General features: G+C 30.6%; 3 non-coding genes across 3 annotated transcripts; all 3 read right to left on the minus strand.

Annotated features, from left to right (window-relative positions):
- Positions 1–1861: 1861 nt before the first annotated feature.
- On the minus strand, positions 1862–1943 carry Trnas-aga (transfer RNA serine (anticodon AGA)). The gene has a single exon. It is a non-coding gene; the product is annotated as a tRNA-Ser (tRNA).
- A 7704-nt stretch (positions 1944–9647) lies between these two features.
- On the minus strand, positions 9648–9729 carry Trnas-aga (transfer RNA serine (anticodon AGA)). Its single transcript has one exon. It is a non-coding gene; the product is annotated as a tRNA-Ser (tRNA).
- A 2923-nt stretch (positions 9730–12652) lies between these two features.
- On the minus strand, positions 12653–12734 carry Trnas-aga (transfer RNA serine (anticodon AGA)). The gene has a single exon. It is a non-coding gene; the product is annotated as a tRNA-Ser (tRNA).
- Between the last annotated feature and the right edge of the window lie 8566 nt (positions 12735–21300).

The following is a 21300-nucleotide window of genomic DNA, read 5'->3' on the forward strand; positions in this document are numbered from 1 at the left end:
ATAATAGTAAAAAACAATTCTGTATTTCTAAATCACGAAAGATTTAAAGTTTTTGCAATAAATTGAAAGTCTTTTAGTTAATTCAATACTTGCACTTTATTTTTTTATGACTGGTATAAAAAAAAACTGACCTAAAAATAAATAAATCCTCAAAGTGTTTTCACATAAACAAAATAAACCATTAGAAGAAAGAAGATGAAAATTATTTATTTGTTTTTCTTTTTCTTCAAGTTTATTGGTATAAACTGGTCTAAATAATTGGTTTTGATACATATATCAAAAATTTGTTGGGTCTTACCTATTTTTTCAAAGCAAAGTCCTTGAGTTCACATTCGTGATTTATATCTGTCAGTGAATTTAAAGACTAAATGAGAAAGTTAAAACATTTGAGTTGTTAAAATACTAAGAAGTCGTTCGCACGTAATTTTTAAGTGAACACGTAATTGTGGAAGTGATTGTGTAGTTTTAAAAAAATATTTTTTCATTTATTTTATTTTTTGTTTGTTTTTGTAATGAAAAATGTCAAAAAGATCCACTGTATAGATGAAGTTATTTTACTAACAAAACTATAAACATCCTTATATGCTAGTGAGGTTGAATGGATTGATCTGGCACTTTCCAAATGAACTTCTCCATTTCTTGTATGTAGCTAACTAAGCTACATAATCCCAAAACGCCCCATGCTCTTTGCACGACACACAAAAAAAAGTTTCTCCCCGCGATCAACCATCACACAATAATATTGAAGCAATCGTGAGGGTATTTCCTCTGGAGGATCATTTTTGGAAACAAACAACGACAACAACGAATCTTAGATGGAGAGTGCAGAACAAGTTCGAGTCATTACCAAAAAATATTTCTATACGGTTGTTTCGACGAAAAGGTTTATTTTTTTTAAAACCAAACGTGCGCTAACGCTATATAAGATTATGGTGAAGTGATCGTGCAGGAAATTCCTAATCCAAACAACAACAACGACGATCATATATAGTGGATGAAAATGTGCAAAGATGACGATAGGTTCAAGAGGATTATTTCGTGTCCATAAAAATCACTTTTGGGTGAACATATGAAACGTGTGCGAATATCTTATATGGACTTGTGCTGACTGGTGAGGTTATCAAAGTGTCAGGCTAAATTTATTATTGCCATATCCTCAAGTCTACATTTCTAAAAACATGGTTGTTTAATTGTTTCTTCGTTTTTGAGGATAAGGATATCCTAAATAATGTTTTATTTTTAGTCAAAGAGAAATCTATTTTTATTTACTATTTTATTTTGTTTAAATTCATGGTTTCTCACCACGTAGAGATAGATTCATTTTTCCTTTAGGCCTTAGTTTTGGATTATTTTCATTTGTTACCATTTTGAATTTATTATCTGCTCATCTCCAAATTTTTACGAATGCTTATTTTCATTACTTCGAAATTTTCATTTAAATTTTCCCGTTTTTTGTAATTTTTTTTTTTTAGTTACCTACAAAAAAATCTTTTTTAAAAATTTTTTTCTGTACAGCGACTTAATATTAATCCACCCTGTAAATCTTTTCAATTAATAATATAATCGTAATTGACAGAATAATTCATTTAAATGTTGAAAAAAATTCATGAGTTCAGTCTTAATTTAAAAAAAAGTACACTCGGGCGTATGTGTAACAAAAATTAAATTGTTCATCATTTTGAATCATCGATATTAACTGCCCTCATCAAGTGACTTTTTGTAACTGAAATTACTTTAATATTGGTATTTTCATTTTTGTTCATAAACTTATTGTTAGCATTCATTCTTTTAGTGTTATAAAAATGAAAAAAAAAAAAAAAAAAAACAAAAATAAAAACAAAAACAAAAAAAAAATTCACTTCGCAGTCGGTAGGATTCGAACCTACGCTCCCAGAGGGAATCTGATTTCTAGTCAGACGCCTTAACCGCTCGGCCACGACTGCTTATGTTAAAGTGGTTGTCTAATAACGGCTCGGTGATTTAATCTCAATTTCTGAATGATTTATAAATAAAAAACAAACAAAAAGTAAAAAGATTTCAATAATTAATATTTGAACGAATAACGTATACCTTATCAAATTAAATTATTTATAATAAATACATTGTTTGTTTGTTTGTTTATTTTCTCATCACAGAAGAAATATTTTCTCAACACAGAAGAAAAATTTAATTTTTCGTTTTGGAATGGAAACTAAGTTGTAACTACCTGTTAAGCAAGTAAACGATTTTTCATGAGAAGTAGAATACGAAAATCATAAAACTAAATTTACATAACTAATAAAAATCTCTTTTATTTCAATTTGATACTGTAACTACAAATTAAGAACCAATGGGAATCATAAAACTAATAGGTTTAAACATGGTATCGTTTCGAAAAAAAAAAAAAAAAAAAAAAACAAAATACATACATATTAAAATAAAACTTTTTTCATTTAAAAATAATTGTTTTTAAGATTTATTTACCAATGAAAAAATTGATCTAAATTAACCCAAGGTAGGTAGGTGTCACTTATGATTATATTAAGGTTGTAAGCCTTAAAAAAAAATTCTTCAAATACATATGACTTTATTTCGTTGTTCAGGGACCAATTTCTATTCTTTTATTTTGTTGGCTTTTACTTGGTTTAAGTCTTTAATATTTAAACAAATTATTTTTTTGATTTTCGAAAATGACGTTCTGACCATAGTAGATTTAAATTTTTTATATATCACAAAATAAAACCAAATATTTTAGAGATTATATGGCCTCAATTTTGATCATAATATCACTAAAATAATAACATTTTAATTTTAATATATCCCAAAACAAGCGTTCCCGAAATGAATAGTTGCTATAATATTGTCAACTTTCAAAATTGCTTTCAGTAGCATTTTTACATTAGATTAGATGATGATAAAAGTGATGATAAAACCGAAAGCATTTGTTGAAATTTGGAAAAGTATATGGTATTGTTGACATTATGAAGTATTGATACAATTTTTTTGAAGTAAGAAAAAAACAAAGTGGCGGCTCTAAAGCTCTTTGAAGTTGACGCCTTGCGTTTGCGCCGTGCAATGCCCTGGTCCAGAAAACTATTTATGATCAAAAAAGAAATTGTTTTCCAATAAAATATATTTATACGCATTGCATGAACCTAAATTTAGTAAAAACAAATCTAAAATAAAAATTAGAGACCAAAAAAACGAATAAAACACAATGTTTTTTTATAAAGAAATAGTTAAAAAAAAATATTTATTATAATTATTTTATTAAACTTTTAGGTTCAATGGCCAATTATTTAACGAGTAATTTGCCTTTTATTTCAAGTCGATAGCTTCATTAGTTTTTGAGTTACGTTGCACGGCGCGGAAAAAAACGCTTTTCGAGAAAATGCGTTTTATAAAGTTTATTATTATTATTATTATTATTATTTATTTGGTATTCATTTTCTGTACAATAAGAATATAATTCTTTTGACTGCACAGTATTACATAACAATTTCAGAAATAAGTTATAAACATTAAAAAATTTAGTTAAAATAGAAAAAAAACAAAAAAAAATATAAATAAAAATTATACATAATAACAATTAAGTTTGATAAAATAAGAAAAGTTGATTATAAAAACATTAATTACATAAAGTATTAGGTATAGCAAGAGACTGAAAGATACACACTTAAGAATTCTTGAAATGGGAAAACATACAGAACGAACAATTTTTCGGATTGATACTAGTTTTTAGAATATTTGGTAGTTGATTCCAGAGACTTATTGCGTGAATAAAAAACTGCCTATGAGTTATGGTGCATGTGCAAGTGTTTGGTCTTATCATTTTAGTACGGATGGATTGAGAAAACGTAATTTTGTTAAACAGATATGAAGGTTTTTTTGTTGAAATTATCTTAAAAACCATCATACACGCTCTAAAGTTTAAATATTGTTGAAGCTTACAATTTAAAATTGTTAGGGAGTAATTCGATACATGGTCATACCTTCGGAGCCCATAAACAAATCTGGCAACAGAATTAAAAGCAACATTGAGCTTGCGCATTGAGCTCGCATCTGTAGCAGCAAACAGTTCACAACCATATGAGATAATAGGTACGATTAGAGCCTTGACAAGTTTCATTTTGACATTTATTGGTAGTATGTCTCTACAGATGGAGAGGCCTCGTAGAGCAGCATATATTTTAGAGATCACAGAATTTATGTGATCGTTCCATGTCAATGTGCTGTTAATTATCATACCCAGCAATTTGACTTTAGGGACAACTTCGATAGAAACACCATCCAATAGAACGGGTGGAAGAGAGGTATTAAGTGAATGTTTATATATTTGCAAAGTCTTAGTTTTAGAAGGATTCAATAAGAGTCCATTTTTGTTAGACCATTCTGATAAGGCCAATAGATCTTCATTCATTCGATGAACTCCGTCTTCCATCAGACCAATACGAAATGATGTATAAAGCTGAACGTCATCAGCATATATGTGGAAGAGGCAGTTTCGAAGAACGAGAGGTAGATCGTTAATAAACATGGAAAACAGGAGGGGGCCAAGTATTGAACCTTGAGGGACACCAATATTTGTTTCCACAAAGTCGGATGTCATTTGATTAAGTGAAACAGCTTGAAAACGTTTAGATAAATAACATTTTATAAGCTTAGCAGAGTGGTTTGAAAAATTGAAAAGTGTTATAAGCTTTGAGCTAAGTATAAAAGGATTAACCGAATCAAATGCTTTTGAGAAATCAATTAATGTTAGCAATGTCACCTCATCTCTATCAATAGCCTGACGTATGTCATCAGTAACCTTGATTAGAGCTGTTGTACAACTGTGGTTAGATCGGAAACCTGATTGTAGTGATGTCAAAAAGTTGTTAGATTCTAGAAATTGCTTAACTTGCTCTCCAACAACATATTCAAATGCCTTAGACAAAAATGGAAGTATCGCAATTGGACGAAACTCAGTGCAACTACTGTTCTTAGGAATCGGTGTTATTCTAGCCTGTTTCCATTGGTCTGGAAAGACCGAAGTCATAAGAATGGTATTAAATATGTGTGTAATGTAAGGGAGAATACATGGGAGCAACATCTTAATGAATTTCGGATTAATACCATCCAAGCCGACACTGTTGGATTTTATTGATAGAATTGCTTTACTTGATGAACTGATGTCCACTGCAGAGAAATAGAAAGCATCTAAGGAGGTGTTGTGAGAAACAGAGTTATTGTTTTGTAAGAACATTGGCAAGCCAGATGAAAGTTGGGTGAATTTGTGGTTTAGGTCATTAACATCAATATTTGTACTGATAACAGATGCCTTATTGCATAGTCCAATTTGTTTCACTCTGCTCCAAAGGAACTTTGAACTACGATTAGAATCAAATTGATCAGAAAAATATATTGCCTTTGCTCTTTTAATCAAAAAGGTAACTCTATTCCTCGCTCTTTTGAGTACGTGTTCGTACTGTGGTAGGTTCGGAGCGCATGGGATTCGGGACTATCTATTGACTTTTGAGGCTTCATTTAAGGCTAAGAACACTGAAAATAGTTTCTTCGGTTGATAAATGAATAAATTAGACAAAAAAAAAATAATTCTGAAATAAAAAATTTCAGAGGGATTTCCCCCCTTAAGAAATTTTGCTTGGGACATCTTTTATTAATATGTAAATAATGATATTAACTAGTTTTTTTTTACAAGAAATGTACAAATTTATAAAGAATTTTGTTTAAAAGTATTGTTAACAAAAAAAAATTCTTACAAATAATTTGACTATAATGTATTTTGGACCATTTGAATTTTTTTTTTTTTGAGTTGTGAGAGTGTTCCGGAAACTTGTTTTTGGTACCTGTTTTACTCCTAGATAGAATTAAGAAGAAATGCATTTATCACATCAAACTATTAATACCTAAATCACCAAATAAGAAAACATAAAAAAAACTTCAAATATAAAGAACTGCACTCTACATTTAAAGGCAATTCAGTAAAAATTCTGAATCGATCCTTAAAAAATGCTTGGAGTTGGAAATGAAATCCTATAAAAGAAAACACCGTTAGTAAAAGGATAATTCGCACGGAGCTCGGGGAGGACAATTTTGAGATATTAATTATTAAAAATACAGTATTTACTTATGTAATGTACCTATCTCACAAAAAAAAACAAATAAATAAATTTATTTCTCAAGAAATATATTGCTTTAATTTTAGTATTTTTGAAATTAAATATCATTTTTGGTGTAGGTATAAAAATTTTCAAATATTTTCAAAAAAAAAAAAAGTTATTATGTTTCTCTGAAGAAAGTATCAATCCACAAATGCAAAGCAAATTCATATTCAATTCGTCAAAATTTAACCTTGTTTTGAACCGGAGCGTATCGGAATCCCGCTTTTTAAAATCTCGTTTTTCGAAAATCCCGAAAAAAAAGTTTCAAAATCCCGTTTACTAAAATACCGCTTTTTTAAATCCCGTTTTCTGAAATCCCGCATTTTAAAATCCCGTCAAATCCCGATTTTTTTTTACAAAATACATGCTTAGGTAATTCACAAATAAAAAAATTATGAGAAATAGACAAAAAATTAGTAAAACTGATTTTTGGCGTTGTAAAGCCTACACAATATTTACCTTCAACACATTCTGAAAACGGTATTTCTTTTATAAAAACATAAAATGATTAAGGCCTAAAATTGAGTTCACAAGTAAAAGAAATTTCATTTATTTAAATATCAAAATTGTTGAATGCGTTTAGAACAATCTCTCATTTTTTAATTAGTTTTGCTTGCAAAATCGGGATAATAAAAAACGGGATTATAAAAATCGGAATTTTAAAAAGCGGGATTATAAAAAGCGGGATAATGAAAAACGGGATTTTAAAAGCGGGATTTTAAAAAACGGGAATATAAAAAGCGGGATATCGAACCCAACCCGTTTTGAACAGTTGAACAGTACATTTCTAAAAAATCAAAATCGTTAGAGTCTCTTTTGAGAAAAACAAATTTCTTTAGTTTGGTTCTAAAAATTTGTTTATTTCTATTTTTCCCTTCATATCCTTAACGTAAACAATGTTTTATCTACTTGACTTTTATCACACAATTTCAATTTTTTTAAACGTTCACACTGCGTGTAGTAACATCTTTTAAGTGGAGTTAAGTCTTTCTGCTACACGCAGAATGGTTATCTAGTTATCTAGTTGGAAGTGTTAAATTTTTAGTTAGGAATAAATAATACCTACCTATACAAGTTCTTTTATTTACTCCATCAACCAACCAAGTGCGCATATTTTTTTAAGTTAATCTTGTTGTCTAAAATTGCGTGTTAACATCAAACAAAGTAAAATAATTGCTTATCAGTGCGTAAGTGAGGGAATCTTTTTGATAGCTTGCATGCAAGTTAATAATAACCATCCCACGCATTTTGATCTTCTGAATAAATTTTGCAACACTTCTTGATATATCCAAAGAATTCATTTATTTATAAAAATAAAAAAAAAAAACAAGATACCTGTTGAAAAATAGAACATGGCTACTATCACATTTGCTAGCGCTGTCCAAGATGTCGGCATAAATTCCCTCTTGCCAACGATATCTTTCTATATGCAATTGCACACCACTTATGTCAGTCATAATTTATTGCTCCAGTGAGTGTTGTTATTATCTCAAGTTTCTTCTCATGAGTCTCCATCGCAGCAAAAAAATCCTATTGCGAATGCGTCCAACCTTGGTAATTGGAGGTGTATATCTTCACCAATAGGAACACCGATCACGTTCTTGCTTTTATAATTCCATGCAAATATTTCTCCCAAGGCCTCCCTGAAAAGTCTACCAAACAATAGGCGGAGTTCCATGCATGCAATATTAAAAAAATTCGTATTTATTAATGCATCACATCCCTAGTTATAGTTTGTGTGCAGTCTTCCAGGTTCCAGGTAGGTGTTAGCTTGCAAAGAATGAGAGATAATATCTTGCAAAAAGACAACCATTTTTAAATTTTTTCAAACTTCCCGCCTTTTGCGCGAATATTTTTGCAATTCATCAACAAGAAAACTAATTTGAATTTTTATTTCTGGGTTAATTGATATTTGATTACCATCTTTCGCTCACTGCGGGTGCGCAATTTGCTATCTTTGAAGATCTCTTCCAGTTTTCAGATCAAATATTCATCAAGTGCGGTTGATTTCACGCAAAATGCACTGCTGCACCGGCGCAGTGCATTGAACGCTTCAAGTAATTCACCACATTTTAACCGCAGCTGGCAACAATAACACCACACTCCGATTCCAATTCTGATATCTGCGATATGTCTTGCCATTTATTTGACATTTCAATTTTGACAGAAGAGGAAAAACAGAAAAGCCTCAAGTCCAAAAAGCCACACGTGTCGCGTCAATTATTGTCATTGAGAGTTTGAGTTTGTGGTTCTGTTTCCGGTTTGTGGAATGGTAACTTGTATCCATTTCCCACTTCTGCCGTCACTTTATGATGCGCCATTTGAATGAAGAACGAACTCTTTTCGATTTATTAAGTGGAAAATCATGTGCTCTTCTCAAGTAGCCTTTTTTTTTTGCTCAAGTCTTCCCCTTTGGCGAAGCGGGAATTCGTTTCTTTTTTTATTCGCCTCCAGGATGAATCTCTCTCGAATTACCATGTTCTGGCTCTGGTGTATTGTGTGCCACCTCTTCTTGGTGCTTCTTTTGATAAAGATTCTTTTCACCAGGTAGCAGTTGCAAGCACGTGGTAATAGCTGGCAGCCAGATTGTAATGATGGCTGCGACTGCGGCGGTGTATATACAGACTGTAAAGTGCGCTGCACCATGAAGTCAAGGATTCAATTACTCATTCACCCGCTTCTCCCCTACCACCGCCATCGCATCAGTCGTCATCATATCGTCGGTCGTCCGTCATGTGTGTAGATTTGACTGAATTGCACATACAACACCATCAAACCACATCACCGTTTCGTATTCCGTCACCGGAGTGAGGAGTTTGGGGGAATGTCTCTTTAAGTCAGTCGGCCATTATGTGATGGTTTTTTTTGTTTGTTGTTGTTGTTGTTGTTTGCATTCAAACGCTGCAAGCATCTGCTTTGCTGCTTTTTCCATATATGCAAAAAAGAAGAGAGGATGACGATGATGATGATGATGAGCCTTTGTATTTTGGCTAAAAAGCCGCCCTATGGCACAATCGACACACGAGCCATCTTTGATGTTTCGCCTCTGGAATTAGCGATTGATGTTCTCTAAAAGGGAAAAGGGGGGAAAAAAAGAGTGTGTGTTATGCTGGAGTGATCCAAAAGGTGGTGAGAGGTGGTATATAGTATCTTGTTTCATCTCTCTTTGTATAATGTTTTGCGGATGTTTGTTGCATGAACAAGAGTTAGGGCGAGTGTTTCGTATCCCTATGGCATTTTTATTCTTTTTTATCTAAAATTTATGTGAAATGCTGAGTAAACCAAATGAATTGAGAATACTTCACACGAGATTAAAAACAAAAAATGAAAACAAAAATGCAGACACAAGAATATTAGCCAGGTTGAAGGACCAAATTAAGCAAGTACTTACTTGGTGCTTTGGAAACTCACAGACAAGCTAATTATACATTATTTTGTTGAATCATTTAAAAAAAAAAATTCTTCTATCAGGATGTGGGCAAAAAAAAAAAATAATTAATTCCACGCAGTCGGTAGGATTCGAACCTACGCTCCCAGAGGGAATCTGATTTCTAGTCAGACGCCTTAACCGCTCGGCCACGACTGCTTGCGCTTGCACTTTTATATCTTAACTCTGCAATACGTGATTAAAGATAAAATTTCAATGATAAAAAATAATCCAATTTTATTTGAAAAATGATAACATATTGCAGTTTTCTAAATGATGGAGCCGAAAAATCAAAAATAATGAGTTAAAGAAAAAATCTAAGTTTGAAGACATAGGAACGCGATGAGTTTTCTGTATAAAACTTGTCATTTTTGTGTTTTTATTTAAAATTAAATAAATAATATTTTATATTTTTGTAACTGTACAAACTTTTCATTCAATTTTTCAAATAAATATTCGTTCTTGTTGATTCTCATGAATTAGTATGACCAAATTTAATTTGCCTTTATGGTGTTTTGTAATGCGATTGCTTTTTTTAAATAAGGTAGGTTTTCGTATTTTGTTTTTCTCCTTTATTCTTTCAGCTGAACTACATACAACATATTTGAAAAAAAAAAACTTAAAAAAAAAAAACTTAAAAAATTTTAAAAAATATTAAAAATTTAAAATAATTGAAAATTTAAAAAAATTAAAATTTTAAAATTAAAAAATTAATATTTAATAATTAAAATTTAAAATTATATACAAATTTAGTCCTCATATCTATGTTAATATAAACTTTTGTCTAATATTTTGTGTAATATTTATTTATTTAATTTACTATTTCAAATGTATTGTAAATCTTTTTGATACATCTTCTCTTTATATAATTTTATTTATTATACTGAAATGTCATTTCCGGCAGACGGCAGCATTGTCATGTCCGTATTTCCAATAGAAAAAAAAAAATTGTAATTTATCTAATGAATAAAGGAAGAATCTAATCTAATCTAATCTACAACATATTTGTGTTTTTTCTATACCAAGTGGCGTTTGGTTTGTATAAAAAAACATAATTTTTGAAACCAGAGTTCCTTCAACGTTTTCGATAAGAAAAAGACTAAAGCACAATAAACTGTGGTAATAAGTTCAAAGAGCTTATGTCGACATAAGTGAAAATCGATTTTATTTGCTTAACATGTTCACCTTTTGTTCAGCTTTGTTTTAGTCTGGGTCTCATTTCTCTACGCAAAATATAAACCATTAAATTTAAAAAAATCATAGTAGGTTAAGTCTTTTTGAACAAAAACTGCATTTGCATAATAGCTTATGTATACCTATGTTAAAATAAAATCGTACAAATCTTAAAAAGAATACATTTTTTAAATCAGCTTAAGTCGTGACATAAGCTTTTATGACAATTTGAATTCAAATATATTCATCGCTTAGATCAACATAAGGGCAATTCCATGGTAACTCACGTTACATTCACAAAAATTTCCAACACATAAATAATTTTTTTTTTTTTCAATTTTAATGTAAATTGATACGAAATTACTATCCATGAATGGAGCATAACTATTACTTTCATAATTAACTAAAAAAATTGTCTTTATTTTTAACATTTGCTTGGGAAAAATAAAAGTTTGATGGTAACTCACGTTACAAAAATCGGACACGAATTTTAAGAGTCCGACAGTATGAAGTTTTTGTGTGAAATTAAGAATCTCAATTTGTTTTTAATGAAGATTCCATACATACAAAATTACAAGCCTTTAATATGAGTGACAAAACCAAACATTTTTTCAATATTTCGAGGAAAAATTTTAAAATATTTAGGTAACTCACGTTACATTATTTTGGTAACTCATATTACCTGCGATTTGTGGTTCCAAAAGTAAAGAAAAGATGCATTTTCACTCAAGTTTTTTTTTAACCGAATAGTGTGTAACGAAGCTTGCTTAAATGTTAACCTATTTTAGCACTCACGAGGGGATATTTTCATCGTCTCTATTAGACTCATCATATTTTCAGTTTGCTTGTTTTTCCGTCATTTTCATGTGAAATTCTTCTGTTGTTGGCAAGCTTATGCTATAAAAATGCTTTTAGATTATTAAACTCCCTGAATTTTATGTCTATCCATAAGGGAATACAACAAAGAATCTTTTCTTGCAACTTGCATAAAGAGTTGCCGTTTGTAAATAGTAATCAGCTAATAAAAAAAGTAAAAAAGACTGCATAATTTGTTCAAAATTCGTGTCCACTTTTTCATGGAATTACCCATAAGCTATTTTAAACTTGTGGTCGAATGAACCATTTGTTCTTATGTCGACTTAAGCCATTTTAAAAAAATTGCATTTTGAACCAAAACAAATTTTGCAAAACAGCTTAAGTAACATAAGTTGTTTTGTTCCTTGAAATGTCCGCCAAATTGTGTACTTAAGTCAAAGTAATATATTTTTTCAATTGTAACGGTCGTCTCAAACGTTGTCAAGAAAAAATATACATATGGAAATTAAGGGTATAAGAAGCTTGTATCCTAAAAAAAAATTGTTAGTCTAGCGGCAACAGTTTAAAAGTAATAACAAAAAAAGTACAAAAAAATGATGTCCACAAATTTCATTTGCTTATACTGAAAAATGATAAAAATTTACTTAAGGTCTTTTAACTTATTGACACAGAAATAAAAACAATCACTTTTTGTAAAACCATTCAACTCTATACTATTGCTTACAAAGTTTTTAAACTAGCCTATAGCCATAATAATATGGGATAAGAACAACATAATTCTATCATGAATTGAAATGAACACTTCTTATAAGTTAAATTTTAAAAATATTAGATTGCAGTCGAAACCTCTCAGAAAATAAAAAAAAAAAAACTTTAAAAAAATGGTATAAAACGAAACATATGAATGTACAGTACAAGTACATTATACAAGGTAGGTAGGTACATGAACATGTACAATATATGTACATTGTAACCACTTAACTTTTAAACACTATTCAAAAAACACTTTTTTTAAACGTTGTTTGAAAACGTTGCCAACCATTGCCGTAAAGTGATACCTTAAAATCCAAAGCTTTAAAAAAAATAACTCTTTCGCAGTCGGTAGGATTCGAACCTACGCTCCCAGAGGGAATCTGATTTCTAGTCAGACGCCTTAACCGCTCGGCCACGACTGCTTATGGAAATTGATTAAGCTTTAATTTTTTGATTTTGATAAGCAAAAACTTGTTATATACATTGTATAATTTTTGATAACCAAACAAAAAAATAACATAACAAATAAGTACCTAGGTATACAAAACAAATAAAAAATTATCAATATTTAACTTCAACTAGATATGTTGATTTTTTATTGTAGAAACTGGTCTCAGTGAAAACTGATAATAATGCTTGAGAGTCTGAGAAAAAAAAAATGTAAGTATAACCCATAAAAAAAAAACTTTTTTTACGTTTTTTTTTTTTGTTTTGTTTAAAAATTGAAATATTGAAATACCTATTCCTAACTTGCTATAAAAAATGCTAGTTAACTTGAATCTTTTATAGTAAAAAAATAAAAATGCTAATTAAAAACGTTTTTTCTGAATAAAATTACGTCAAAACAAAAATAATGTTGTCTTGGTCTTACTGTACAAAGTTCCTATACCTATATTAAATAACTATTTAAAATTAAATGTTTTGATTAATAGCCTATTTAGTAGACCGGAGCTCCAGAGCAAAAATAGAACAAATTCGTTCAAGAGTTTTTATTGCGGATTATGATTCCTTGGCATAAAAGAATACTCCAGCCAAAAGTGCTACTAAATCCATTGGTGAATTTCTAAGAAAACGGTAACACTGTCGTTTCTTTAGTAGTAGTAGTATTTTTTATTTTGCATAAATCAGTATAATAGGTTTTGTAACCGCACATTTTACAATACAGTGATTTGACAATTATGTCTTACATCTGAAATATTATTTAATAGTTTAAACAAAAATTATTAGGGCAGCGAAATACTTGAAGGAAAAGCAAAGAAAAACCTTCAATTTAAATTATAAGAAAAAAAAATGACTAGAATTTGATTCAGTTGTGTTTAACAAACATTTTTAAATAGAATTGAATTCTTGTATAAAAAAGTATAATATAAATTAATATTATGTATAAATTAGTTAACAAATATATATATATATTTAACAAAAAGTGAATATACAAATGTATAAATAAATAAAAACAAATTAATGATTAAATAAATAAAAAGAAAATAAATAAATTAATTAATTAATCAATCAATTAATAAATTAGTAAATTAATAAATCAATAAATTAATAAATTAATAAATTTATAAATAAATAAATAAATAAATAAATAAATAAATAAATAAATAAATAAATAAATAAACATGTAAATAAATAATAAATAAATAAGTTAATGTAAATAGATAAAAAAGTAAATATAAATAGATAAATAAATAAGTACATAAATTAATGAATAAATAAATAGGTAGATAAATAAATACAAAAAATTAATAAATTAACAAAACAAGAGAAAAAATAGAGAAACAAAAGGAGAGATTAATAAATAAGAATTTATATGTACAGTGACAAAAAAAAAAAAAAAAAAAAAAAAAAAAAAAAAAATATAAATAGATACGTAACTGAACAAATATTTATCACAGATTGATTTGGTTTATAAGAGGGTTATCAGATGAACTACATCTAAACGCAAAGTTTGCTTCTAGCTTTTGAATTCGTTCAGAGATCAATTCAACATTCGTTTCTTGATGAAGGTCACAAGTGGAGTAACGGAATGGTAGATTAAGCATCATTTTTAATAATTTATTTTGTGAAACTTGGAGTTTTTTAATGTGACATAGTGCAGCCCCTCCCCAAACAGGACTTCCATATAATAAAATTGACTGAAATATCACTTTCATTATGATCACTTTATTCTCAATTGTTAGAGCAGATCTTCGATTTATAAAAGGGTAAAGCAATTTGATAGCTATATTTACTTTCTTTATAGTACAATTAATATGGTGGTTGAATGTAAGTTTGGTGTCAAGATGTATACCTAGATATTTTACAGAATTTTCCCAAGCTATGTCTATTCCATTTATCTGAATAAATTGGTTGCTGGGGAGATAACAAGACTTTCTTTTCCTTGAGAAAAAGATAGCTTGAAATTTATCAGCATTTAACTTAATTTTCCATTTGTTATAATAATTGCTTAATATTTCAACAGCTTGAACTAAATTACTCTCAATGTTGAGAGCAAGTTCATCTGAAGAATATATTGCTGTGTCGTCTGCAAAAATGGCAAATTCACAGAGTGGAATGGTTGGGATGTCTGAAGTATATAAATTATATAACAAAAAAAAAAATAAAATAAAAATTGCATATTATCAAAGGATTTTACCTCTAATTTATTTCATTTGTACAAAGTTTGGACTACAAATACAAAATGCCCCTTGATTTAGTAAAATAAAATAAAATCATAAATTTTTTACCTTTTTTTTTTATTTAAGGTTAGAATTTTAGTCAAAAAATAATTTTTTAAATTTTTTAACCATTTTAACTTGACAGAAAATTTAATTTGCTATGAAAAGTGTCTTTGAACCATTTCAAAGTTAGGCTTGGTTTTCGAGTTAAATCAAAAAAACTGAAAAATGACCAGTGTTGCCGTTTTCTCAGAAATGCACCAATGGATTTAGTAGCACTTTTGGCTGAAGTATTCTTTTATGCCAAGGAATCATAATCAGCAATTAAATTTCTCGAACGAATTTGTTAGATTCAAAAGGGTCTATTCAATAGACTATAAGTTATCAGAGAAAAAATCAAAAAAAAAAAAAAATCAAGACTAAACATTTTTTTTTTTAATTTTTCCGAAAAATTATTAAATTTTTGCTGACTTGCTATATTACTAATTTTGAATGGCCCAGTTATGAGCACCTTTTGAGAAACAAAAAATGATCAGAATAGATTTAACAGTTTGGAGGTTAACTGTTACTTTTTGTCTAAAGAAATAAATATTACGCATACACCACAGTGACCTACGAATTATTCAAATTGCCTAAGTAAAATACCATTTAAAACAATATGTTTTTATGAAAAATTCTATATTCTATAAAAGAAGATAGGTAGTTTTATTTTAATATACGCAACAGCAGCATTCTAACTACACTATTCAACCTCAATTAGAATATCCGAAAAAAAATATTTTTGATTTTTGTTTTTTTAAATCAAAATTCTGTTAAAAACTGTTTTTACATTCAAAACTAGTTTTAGAGATTTTCTAATTGAAAAAGTTAACTTTTTTGTTATAAATATTATCTAGGTGTAGTTAATTTATTTGTAAGTGGCGCCCAAAGCAAAACCAACTCTTTTCTAGATTGACTAATTTTCATTTTTAAATGGTGAAATTACTTTACATAAATTAAATATAAAAATAATATTCTGGTTTATAAGGGAAAACTATCGCCCCTTCTAAAATCTCTTTGATAAATTTTCCCCCAATTTCATTTACTTTCGATGTAACGGAAATTAGAGTCAAATTCTAAACTTTAAATTCCATTTCCTCTTTCATCGATTACCAAAATAACTAACCCACAAAAGTTCAACTTAAAAAAAAAAAAAAAAACAAAAAACCGTTTTACCTTTAGGATATTTTAACACTGAAATAGGCCTAGAAAATGTTTGCCCAAAAAAAAAACCGCTACACAGATGAGTAAATAAAGTTTAACAGCTCACTACTCTTTTTTATTTGTAATTTAATTTTATTTTATAACAGAACAAAACCATCGCATCTTGCAAAAAAAACCCTCTTCCATTAGCATCACACCCACTTTTTTGTAATTTTTGCCTACCGATTCATTCAATTTGAAGTGCTGTATGCGCGCACAGCAAAATGTGTAATTTCCTGAACATAATTGCACTGCTGCGATTTGCACGCTGGCTCTCGGACTCGTTCATGCATCGCTACAGTCCCATCCGCCACTCTCCCCAATTCTGCTCCATTCCATGCTCCATCGCACCAGACCTTGGTTTATACAAAACACACACACACACTACGAGAGATGAGGAACGTTAAAGTTAAAACACATCCATTTATTGGCCATTAGCTATATACCGTGGCTTGACGCAGTATTCCATAGAGCAAATATTTGTGTGAGTGTGCGAATGTGTGTGTGTTTATAGACCGAACGTAGCTATTATACTCGGTTCGCATCCATCGACAAAGGTCATATCCAGATGGCCTAGCAGCTAGCACCGCACCTTCACCGCACCGCCACCGCACCGCGATGTGAGGCTTCATCGCAGATAAAAATCCGAAAAAGGGCCGCGCTCGCATTGGTGTTGGTGGTTCAACTCCAATTCATTAAGCGATGATCAGCATAAAGGAATGAAAATGGGCTCCATTGGAGTCATCCAGCCAGAGTTGGAGTTCGGACCGACCGACCACACCCGCCCACACACTCACTAAATATATTGGCAACACAAAAAGTTAATAGGCAGTCGCGTCCGTATCGCCGTCGCACGTAACGTTATAGAGTATCGCGGTGCGGTGCAGCAAAAAAGCTATTCATTCGCATTCGCAACTCTGAACACAGTGTAAGATGCATCCAAGTGGATGCGGCAATGGCAATGGCAAAAAGCGATGCAACAGAATTTTGAGAGAGCTGCTGCAGGAAACAGCATATTGGCCCTTAGGGTGTTACTGCGGGGGTTTGGCTTTATAACACCCTGTGCCCCATCAGCTTGATGCTTGGCTGGCTTGGATGGTGACAGCGAGTGATGTTGGCGGACTTTTTTTTTTGTCTTTTTTGTTTTCATTTTAATTTTTATTTTATTCCACTTTTTTGTGTGTTCGCTTCTCTTTTTTAATTCGATTTTATCAGAGTTTAATTCACTTACTGGACAGTAAGCGAAATTGATAAGAAGAGCCTCCGGGCTGCAATTAAAGTAATGAGATGTGAATTCAATTCACTTACACATCACACAGTTTACTCTTGTACGTTCGTCGGTCGTATCAACGTCGTCGTATCGCCCGCCATATTGCTTTTGGCTTTTATGTAACTATACACAGAAAGACAGAGATGCTAGATATGAATCTTAATGGATGGGGGATTAATTATTGTGTGCTTATTCTTTGGGGGAATTACATTAAATACTTAATTCTTAATGCTTGATGGTAGTGTGCAGTGGATAAGATAGAGCAGGACAAGATCAAAAATATCCTGATGCATTTATCTTTGATTATTTATAGTCATGGAGAGAACATTTTCTTGAAAATTTAGGACATCGGGTACATTTTTTTTTTTTTATAAAATTCTAATGGTGAAGCAAAATAGGTCCACATACGAGTATGTCTAATTTTCATATTTTATCGAAACTGAGCCTTCACAAGTCACGACGAATGCACCGATTTTTCAAAGCATTGTCCACCAAATCTCAGGACTTCATACTTTGGGTTCTTTTTTATTTAACGTAACCAAATAATTACGACTAAAAGGCTCAGAAATGGCTTACAATTTTGCCACTCTACCAAAATTTTAAAAAATATGTTGATTTTTAAAAAAGTACAGCATTTTCTAAATGGTATGTAACAAAAAATAAATCTTTCCAAAATAAAGGCGTGTAAAAGATTCCACATTCGTGAAGTGTGGCTAAAGAAAAAAATCTCTGTAGTTGATAGTACTTCCGTAGCTGAGAAAAAAGGTTCATTGATGGGCAGGGTAAGGATTGCTACAAAAGCCATACAATTGGTTATTAACAAGCTTACGTTCTTTGAGACAATTCTTTAGCAGCCTTTAGCCTTTTTTAGAAAAATTCTGAAAAAATGTGGTTTTTCTGGCCAGCAAATATTTGAAAGTAGGTATCATTAGATTAACTTTTCACAAGAATATTGAAAAATAAAATGCACGACTGGGGTCGCACGTACTTGCTCTTGCAGTTCAAAGCACTTTTATGTTAGCGTACTTGTAGATTTGACGAGCTGCCTCTATATAAACTTTAAAGACATTTTTTTTGAGGTTGGGGAAGTGCCAATATTTAGGGCAAATTTTTGTTATGAATATTTTTTTTTTGAAAAAATAACAATACAGTTTTATTGCAATAGCTTTGAATATAACGTCTGCAAAGTTTAATCAAAATCGTTAGAGCCGTTTTCCAGATATTTGGTTTAAATTAAAAAAATTGTAGGTATGGGAGGTACACTTTCTAATCGAGATATAAAAAAAAAAAAAACAACTTTCAGAATTCCATAAAAATCATCTGTACTAAATTTAAAGAAAATCCATCTACGCGTTTAGGCTGTGGAAATGTGTACAGATGGACGTACAGGCGCACAGACGCACAGAGGCACGGAAGGAATTGCGAGACTCTCAAATTTTTTTTCGACACGAAACTTAAACTTGCCCTATAGAGCAAGTAAAAAGGAGTGTTGGAACCTTGAACAAATTGTAATATAACTTCTGTGAATGCATTCTTTAGCAAAAATCTGTAAAAAAAAGTTTAAGAAAAGTCTATCTATATGGATGGTTGTCAGTTTTTGCTACCGATGCTACATTTCATTTTGCAAGCTGGTAACAAGTTGTACTTGTTTTTATCGATGATGTTTGGTATAAACATGGTATAGAAAAAATGGTTTTTTTTTCTCTGTAAATGCTCTGTAAACTGTAAACGCACTGTAATGTCAATGTCAAATCAAATTGAGAATCAGCGCTGGTGTCATTGTATTCTTCAACTTGTTGAAATGATTTTCTGTTGGCGTCATTTTTACGTTGGAGAGTCAATGTTGACCGATTTCGTAGACCATCAAATTATAGCTCTATATGTTTTTATCAATAATTACAAATGTTTTTAACTTCAAGGAAATGCTTTTGCTATAGTGCTTTTTCCTATCCCTGAAACACTTATGAGTGTTTTTTTTTAAACCTTTTAATATACATAATAAGTGAAGGGTCCAAAGAAAGAACGGCACATGGCCACTTTTTGTTAAAAATAATCTAATTATGAGGTCATAAAGTATTTACTGAGCCCTATCTGATGGCATCCTTACTTTTAGAAAACAAATTGAAGCCTTGCTAAGAAAATAAATAAGTGAGGTGAACTTAGTACTAATTTGTATAAAGAACAAAATTTAAAAATGCGTTTTTCTCGGAATAAGTTGGAATGGATGTAACGAAGCGTCACACTTTCCTTTCCACCGCAAACCAATTTAATTAAAGCTGTATGGAAACCAACCATCCCGGACTATAAACCCGAAACCAAATTAATAAAACGTCCCGGACTATGCCATCAACAGCAACAAAAAGAAATCAAATTAATTAAAACTATTTGGCAACCGCCCATCCCAGACTATAACCGATACCGAAACAACTGAACATCCCGGATTATGCCATCAATAGCAACAACACAAACACGACAACATACATTTTGTTTTATACTCAAAACTATTATTATTATTAATTTAACATCAATTTTACCGTTTAATTTTATATAGTTCACACTTGCTTTGTGTAAAAATATTACTAAGTAGATGTAAGAATTTCGGAATAAAGGAGAGATCTTTTGAATCTACTTCGAGTAGACGGTTTCTCCCTCAATACATCTATTTAAGCCATAATAAGATATACCGTATTGTTGTAAGTTTTTGAATGTTGGCAAATTTCCGTTTTTGACGTTAGCTAGGTAGTTTTAGCGTCTCTTTCCGAGTCCCCCTTCTCATTTTGAGTTAAGGGCATTACTTCCGACCGTTAGGTATAATTCCCGTCTCTATCCGAAGCCACCATCTCATTTGGAGTTTGGTCATAATTCCCGAAACCACCATCTCACTCTGAGTTTGGTCATAATAGCATATTTTGGTCACCGTAGGATTTATTTCTTTTATCTCCATCCGAGATCCCCTGCTCTCTTGGAGTATTGGGCATTATTTTTAAGTAGTATATAAGTTTTATTTAAAATTGTTATTTAAAGAAAGAAGAGAACAATAAAGAACGATTCTATAGTGAAATAAAGAATTTGAGTTTTTGGTTTCTTCTATAGCCGAGTTTTACTGTGCTTTCTTCGGCAAAACCCTGGAACCGGCGAGCTTACCTCAGCCTTTGATAAAAAAGCATCACATGGACTTGTGGTGTTTTTCCTTTAAACCCTTTCGTATGTCTCTTCAGATTCGGGAATTGGAAAAAGTTATCTCTTTGAGCTGTTAATACTCCTTTAATCAAATCAGAAATTCTGAAAACTTATTATTGAAGCGTTCCAGGAAACATTTGTCACAAAAAGACTTGAAGTTAAGTTTATACAATTTCAAAAATTGCTATTCCCATTATTTGAGCGAAATGTTTCTAAAAATATGCGATAGTTTGAGAGTCTGAATAAAAAATTTGCTTTTCAAGTGTACAAATTATTCTAAAAAAATTTGTCATCAACATGCTTTTGAATGCTCGATTACATACTTTGCGGGGGAGAGTACGATAGCTTAGGCGACAAGACTTGATAACGGTATTTTGTTGATGAGTTCAATACAATCATTTTTTACTATGAGAGGGGGGGTCTATCTCCCCCCGTTTAGACGGGAGGGGAAATTTTCTAAAATATGACGTAAAATACAACAAAAAAAAAAAATATTAAAAAACAACGGCAACACTAACAGTTAAAAATTATACCTTTTTCAAAAGCCAGAATTATACACTTTGGGCCAATTTATTGAGCCTCCATTAAATTTTGAAATTTATCGCTTTAGTTAACGGCCTCGTTAAACTATTGTCG

The sequence above is a fragment of the Episyrphus balteatus genome, chromosome 4, assembly GCF_945859705.1.
Source record: "Episyrphus balteatus chromosome 4, idEpiBalt1.1, whole genome shotgun sequence".
Classification (NCBI taxonomy): Eukaryota; Metazoa; Arthropoda; class Insecta; order Diptera; family Syrphidae; genus Episyrphus; species Episyrphus balteatus.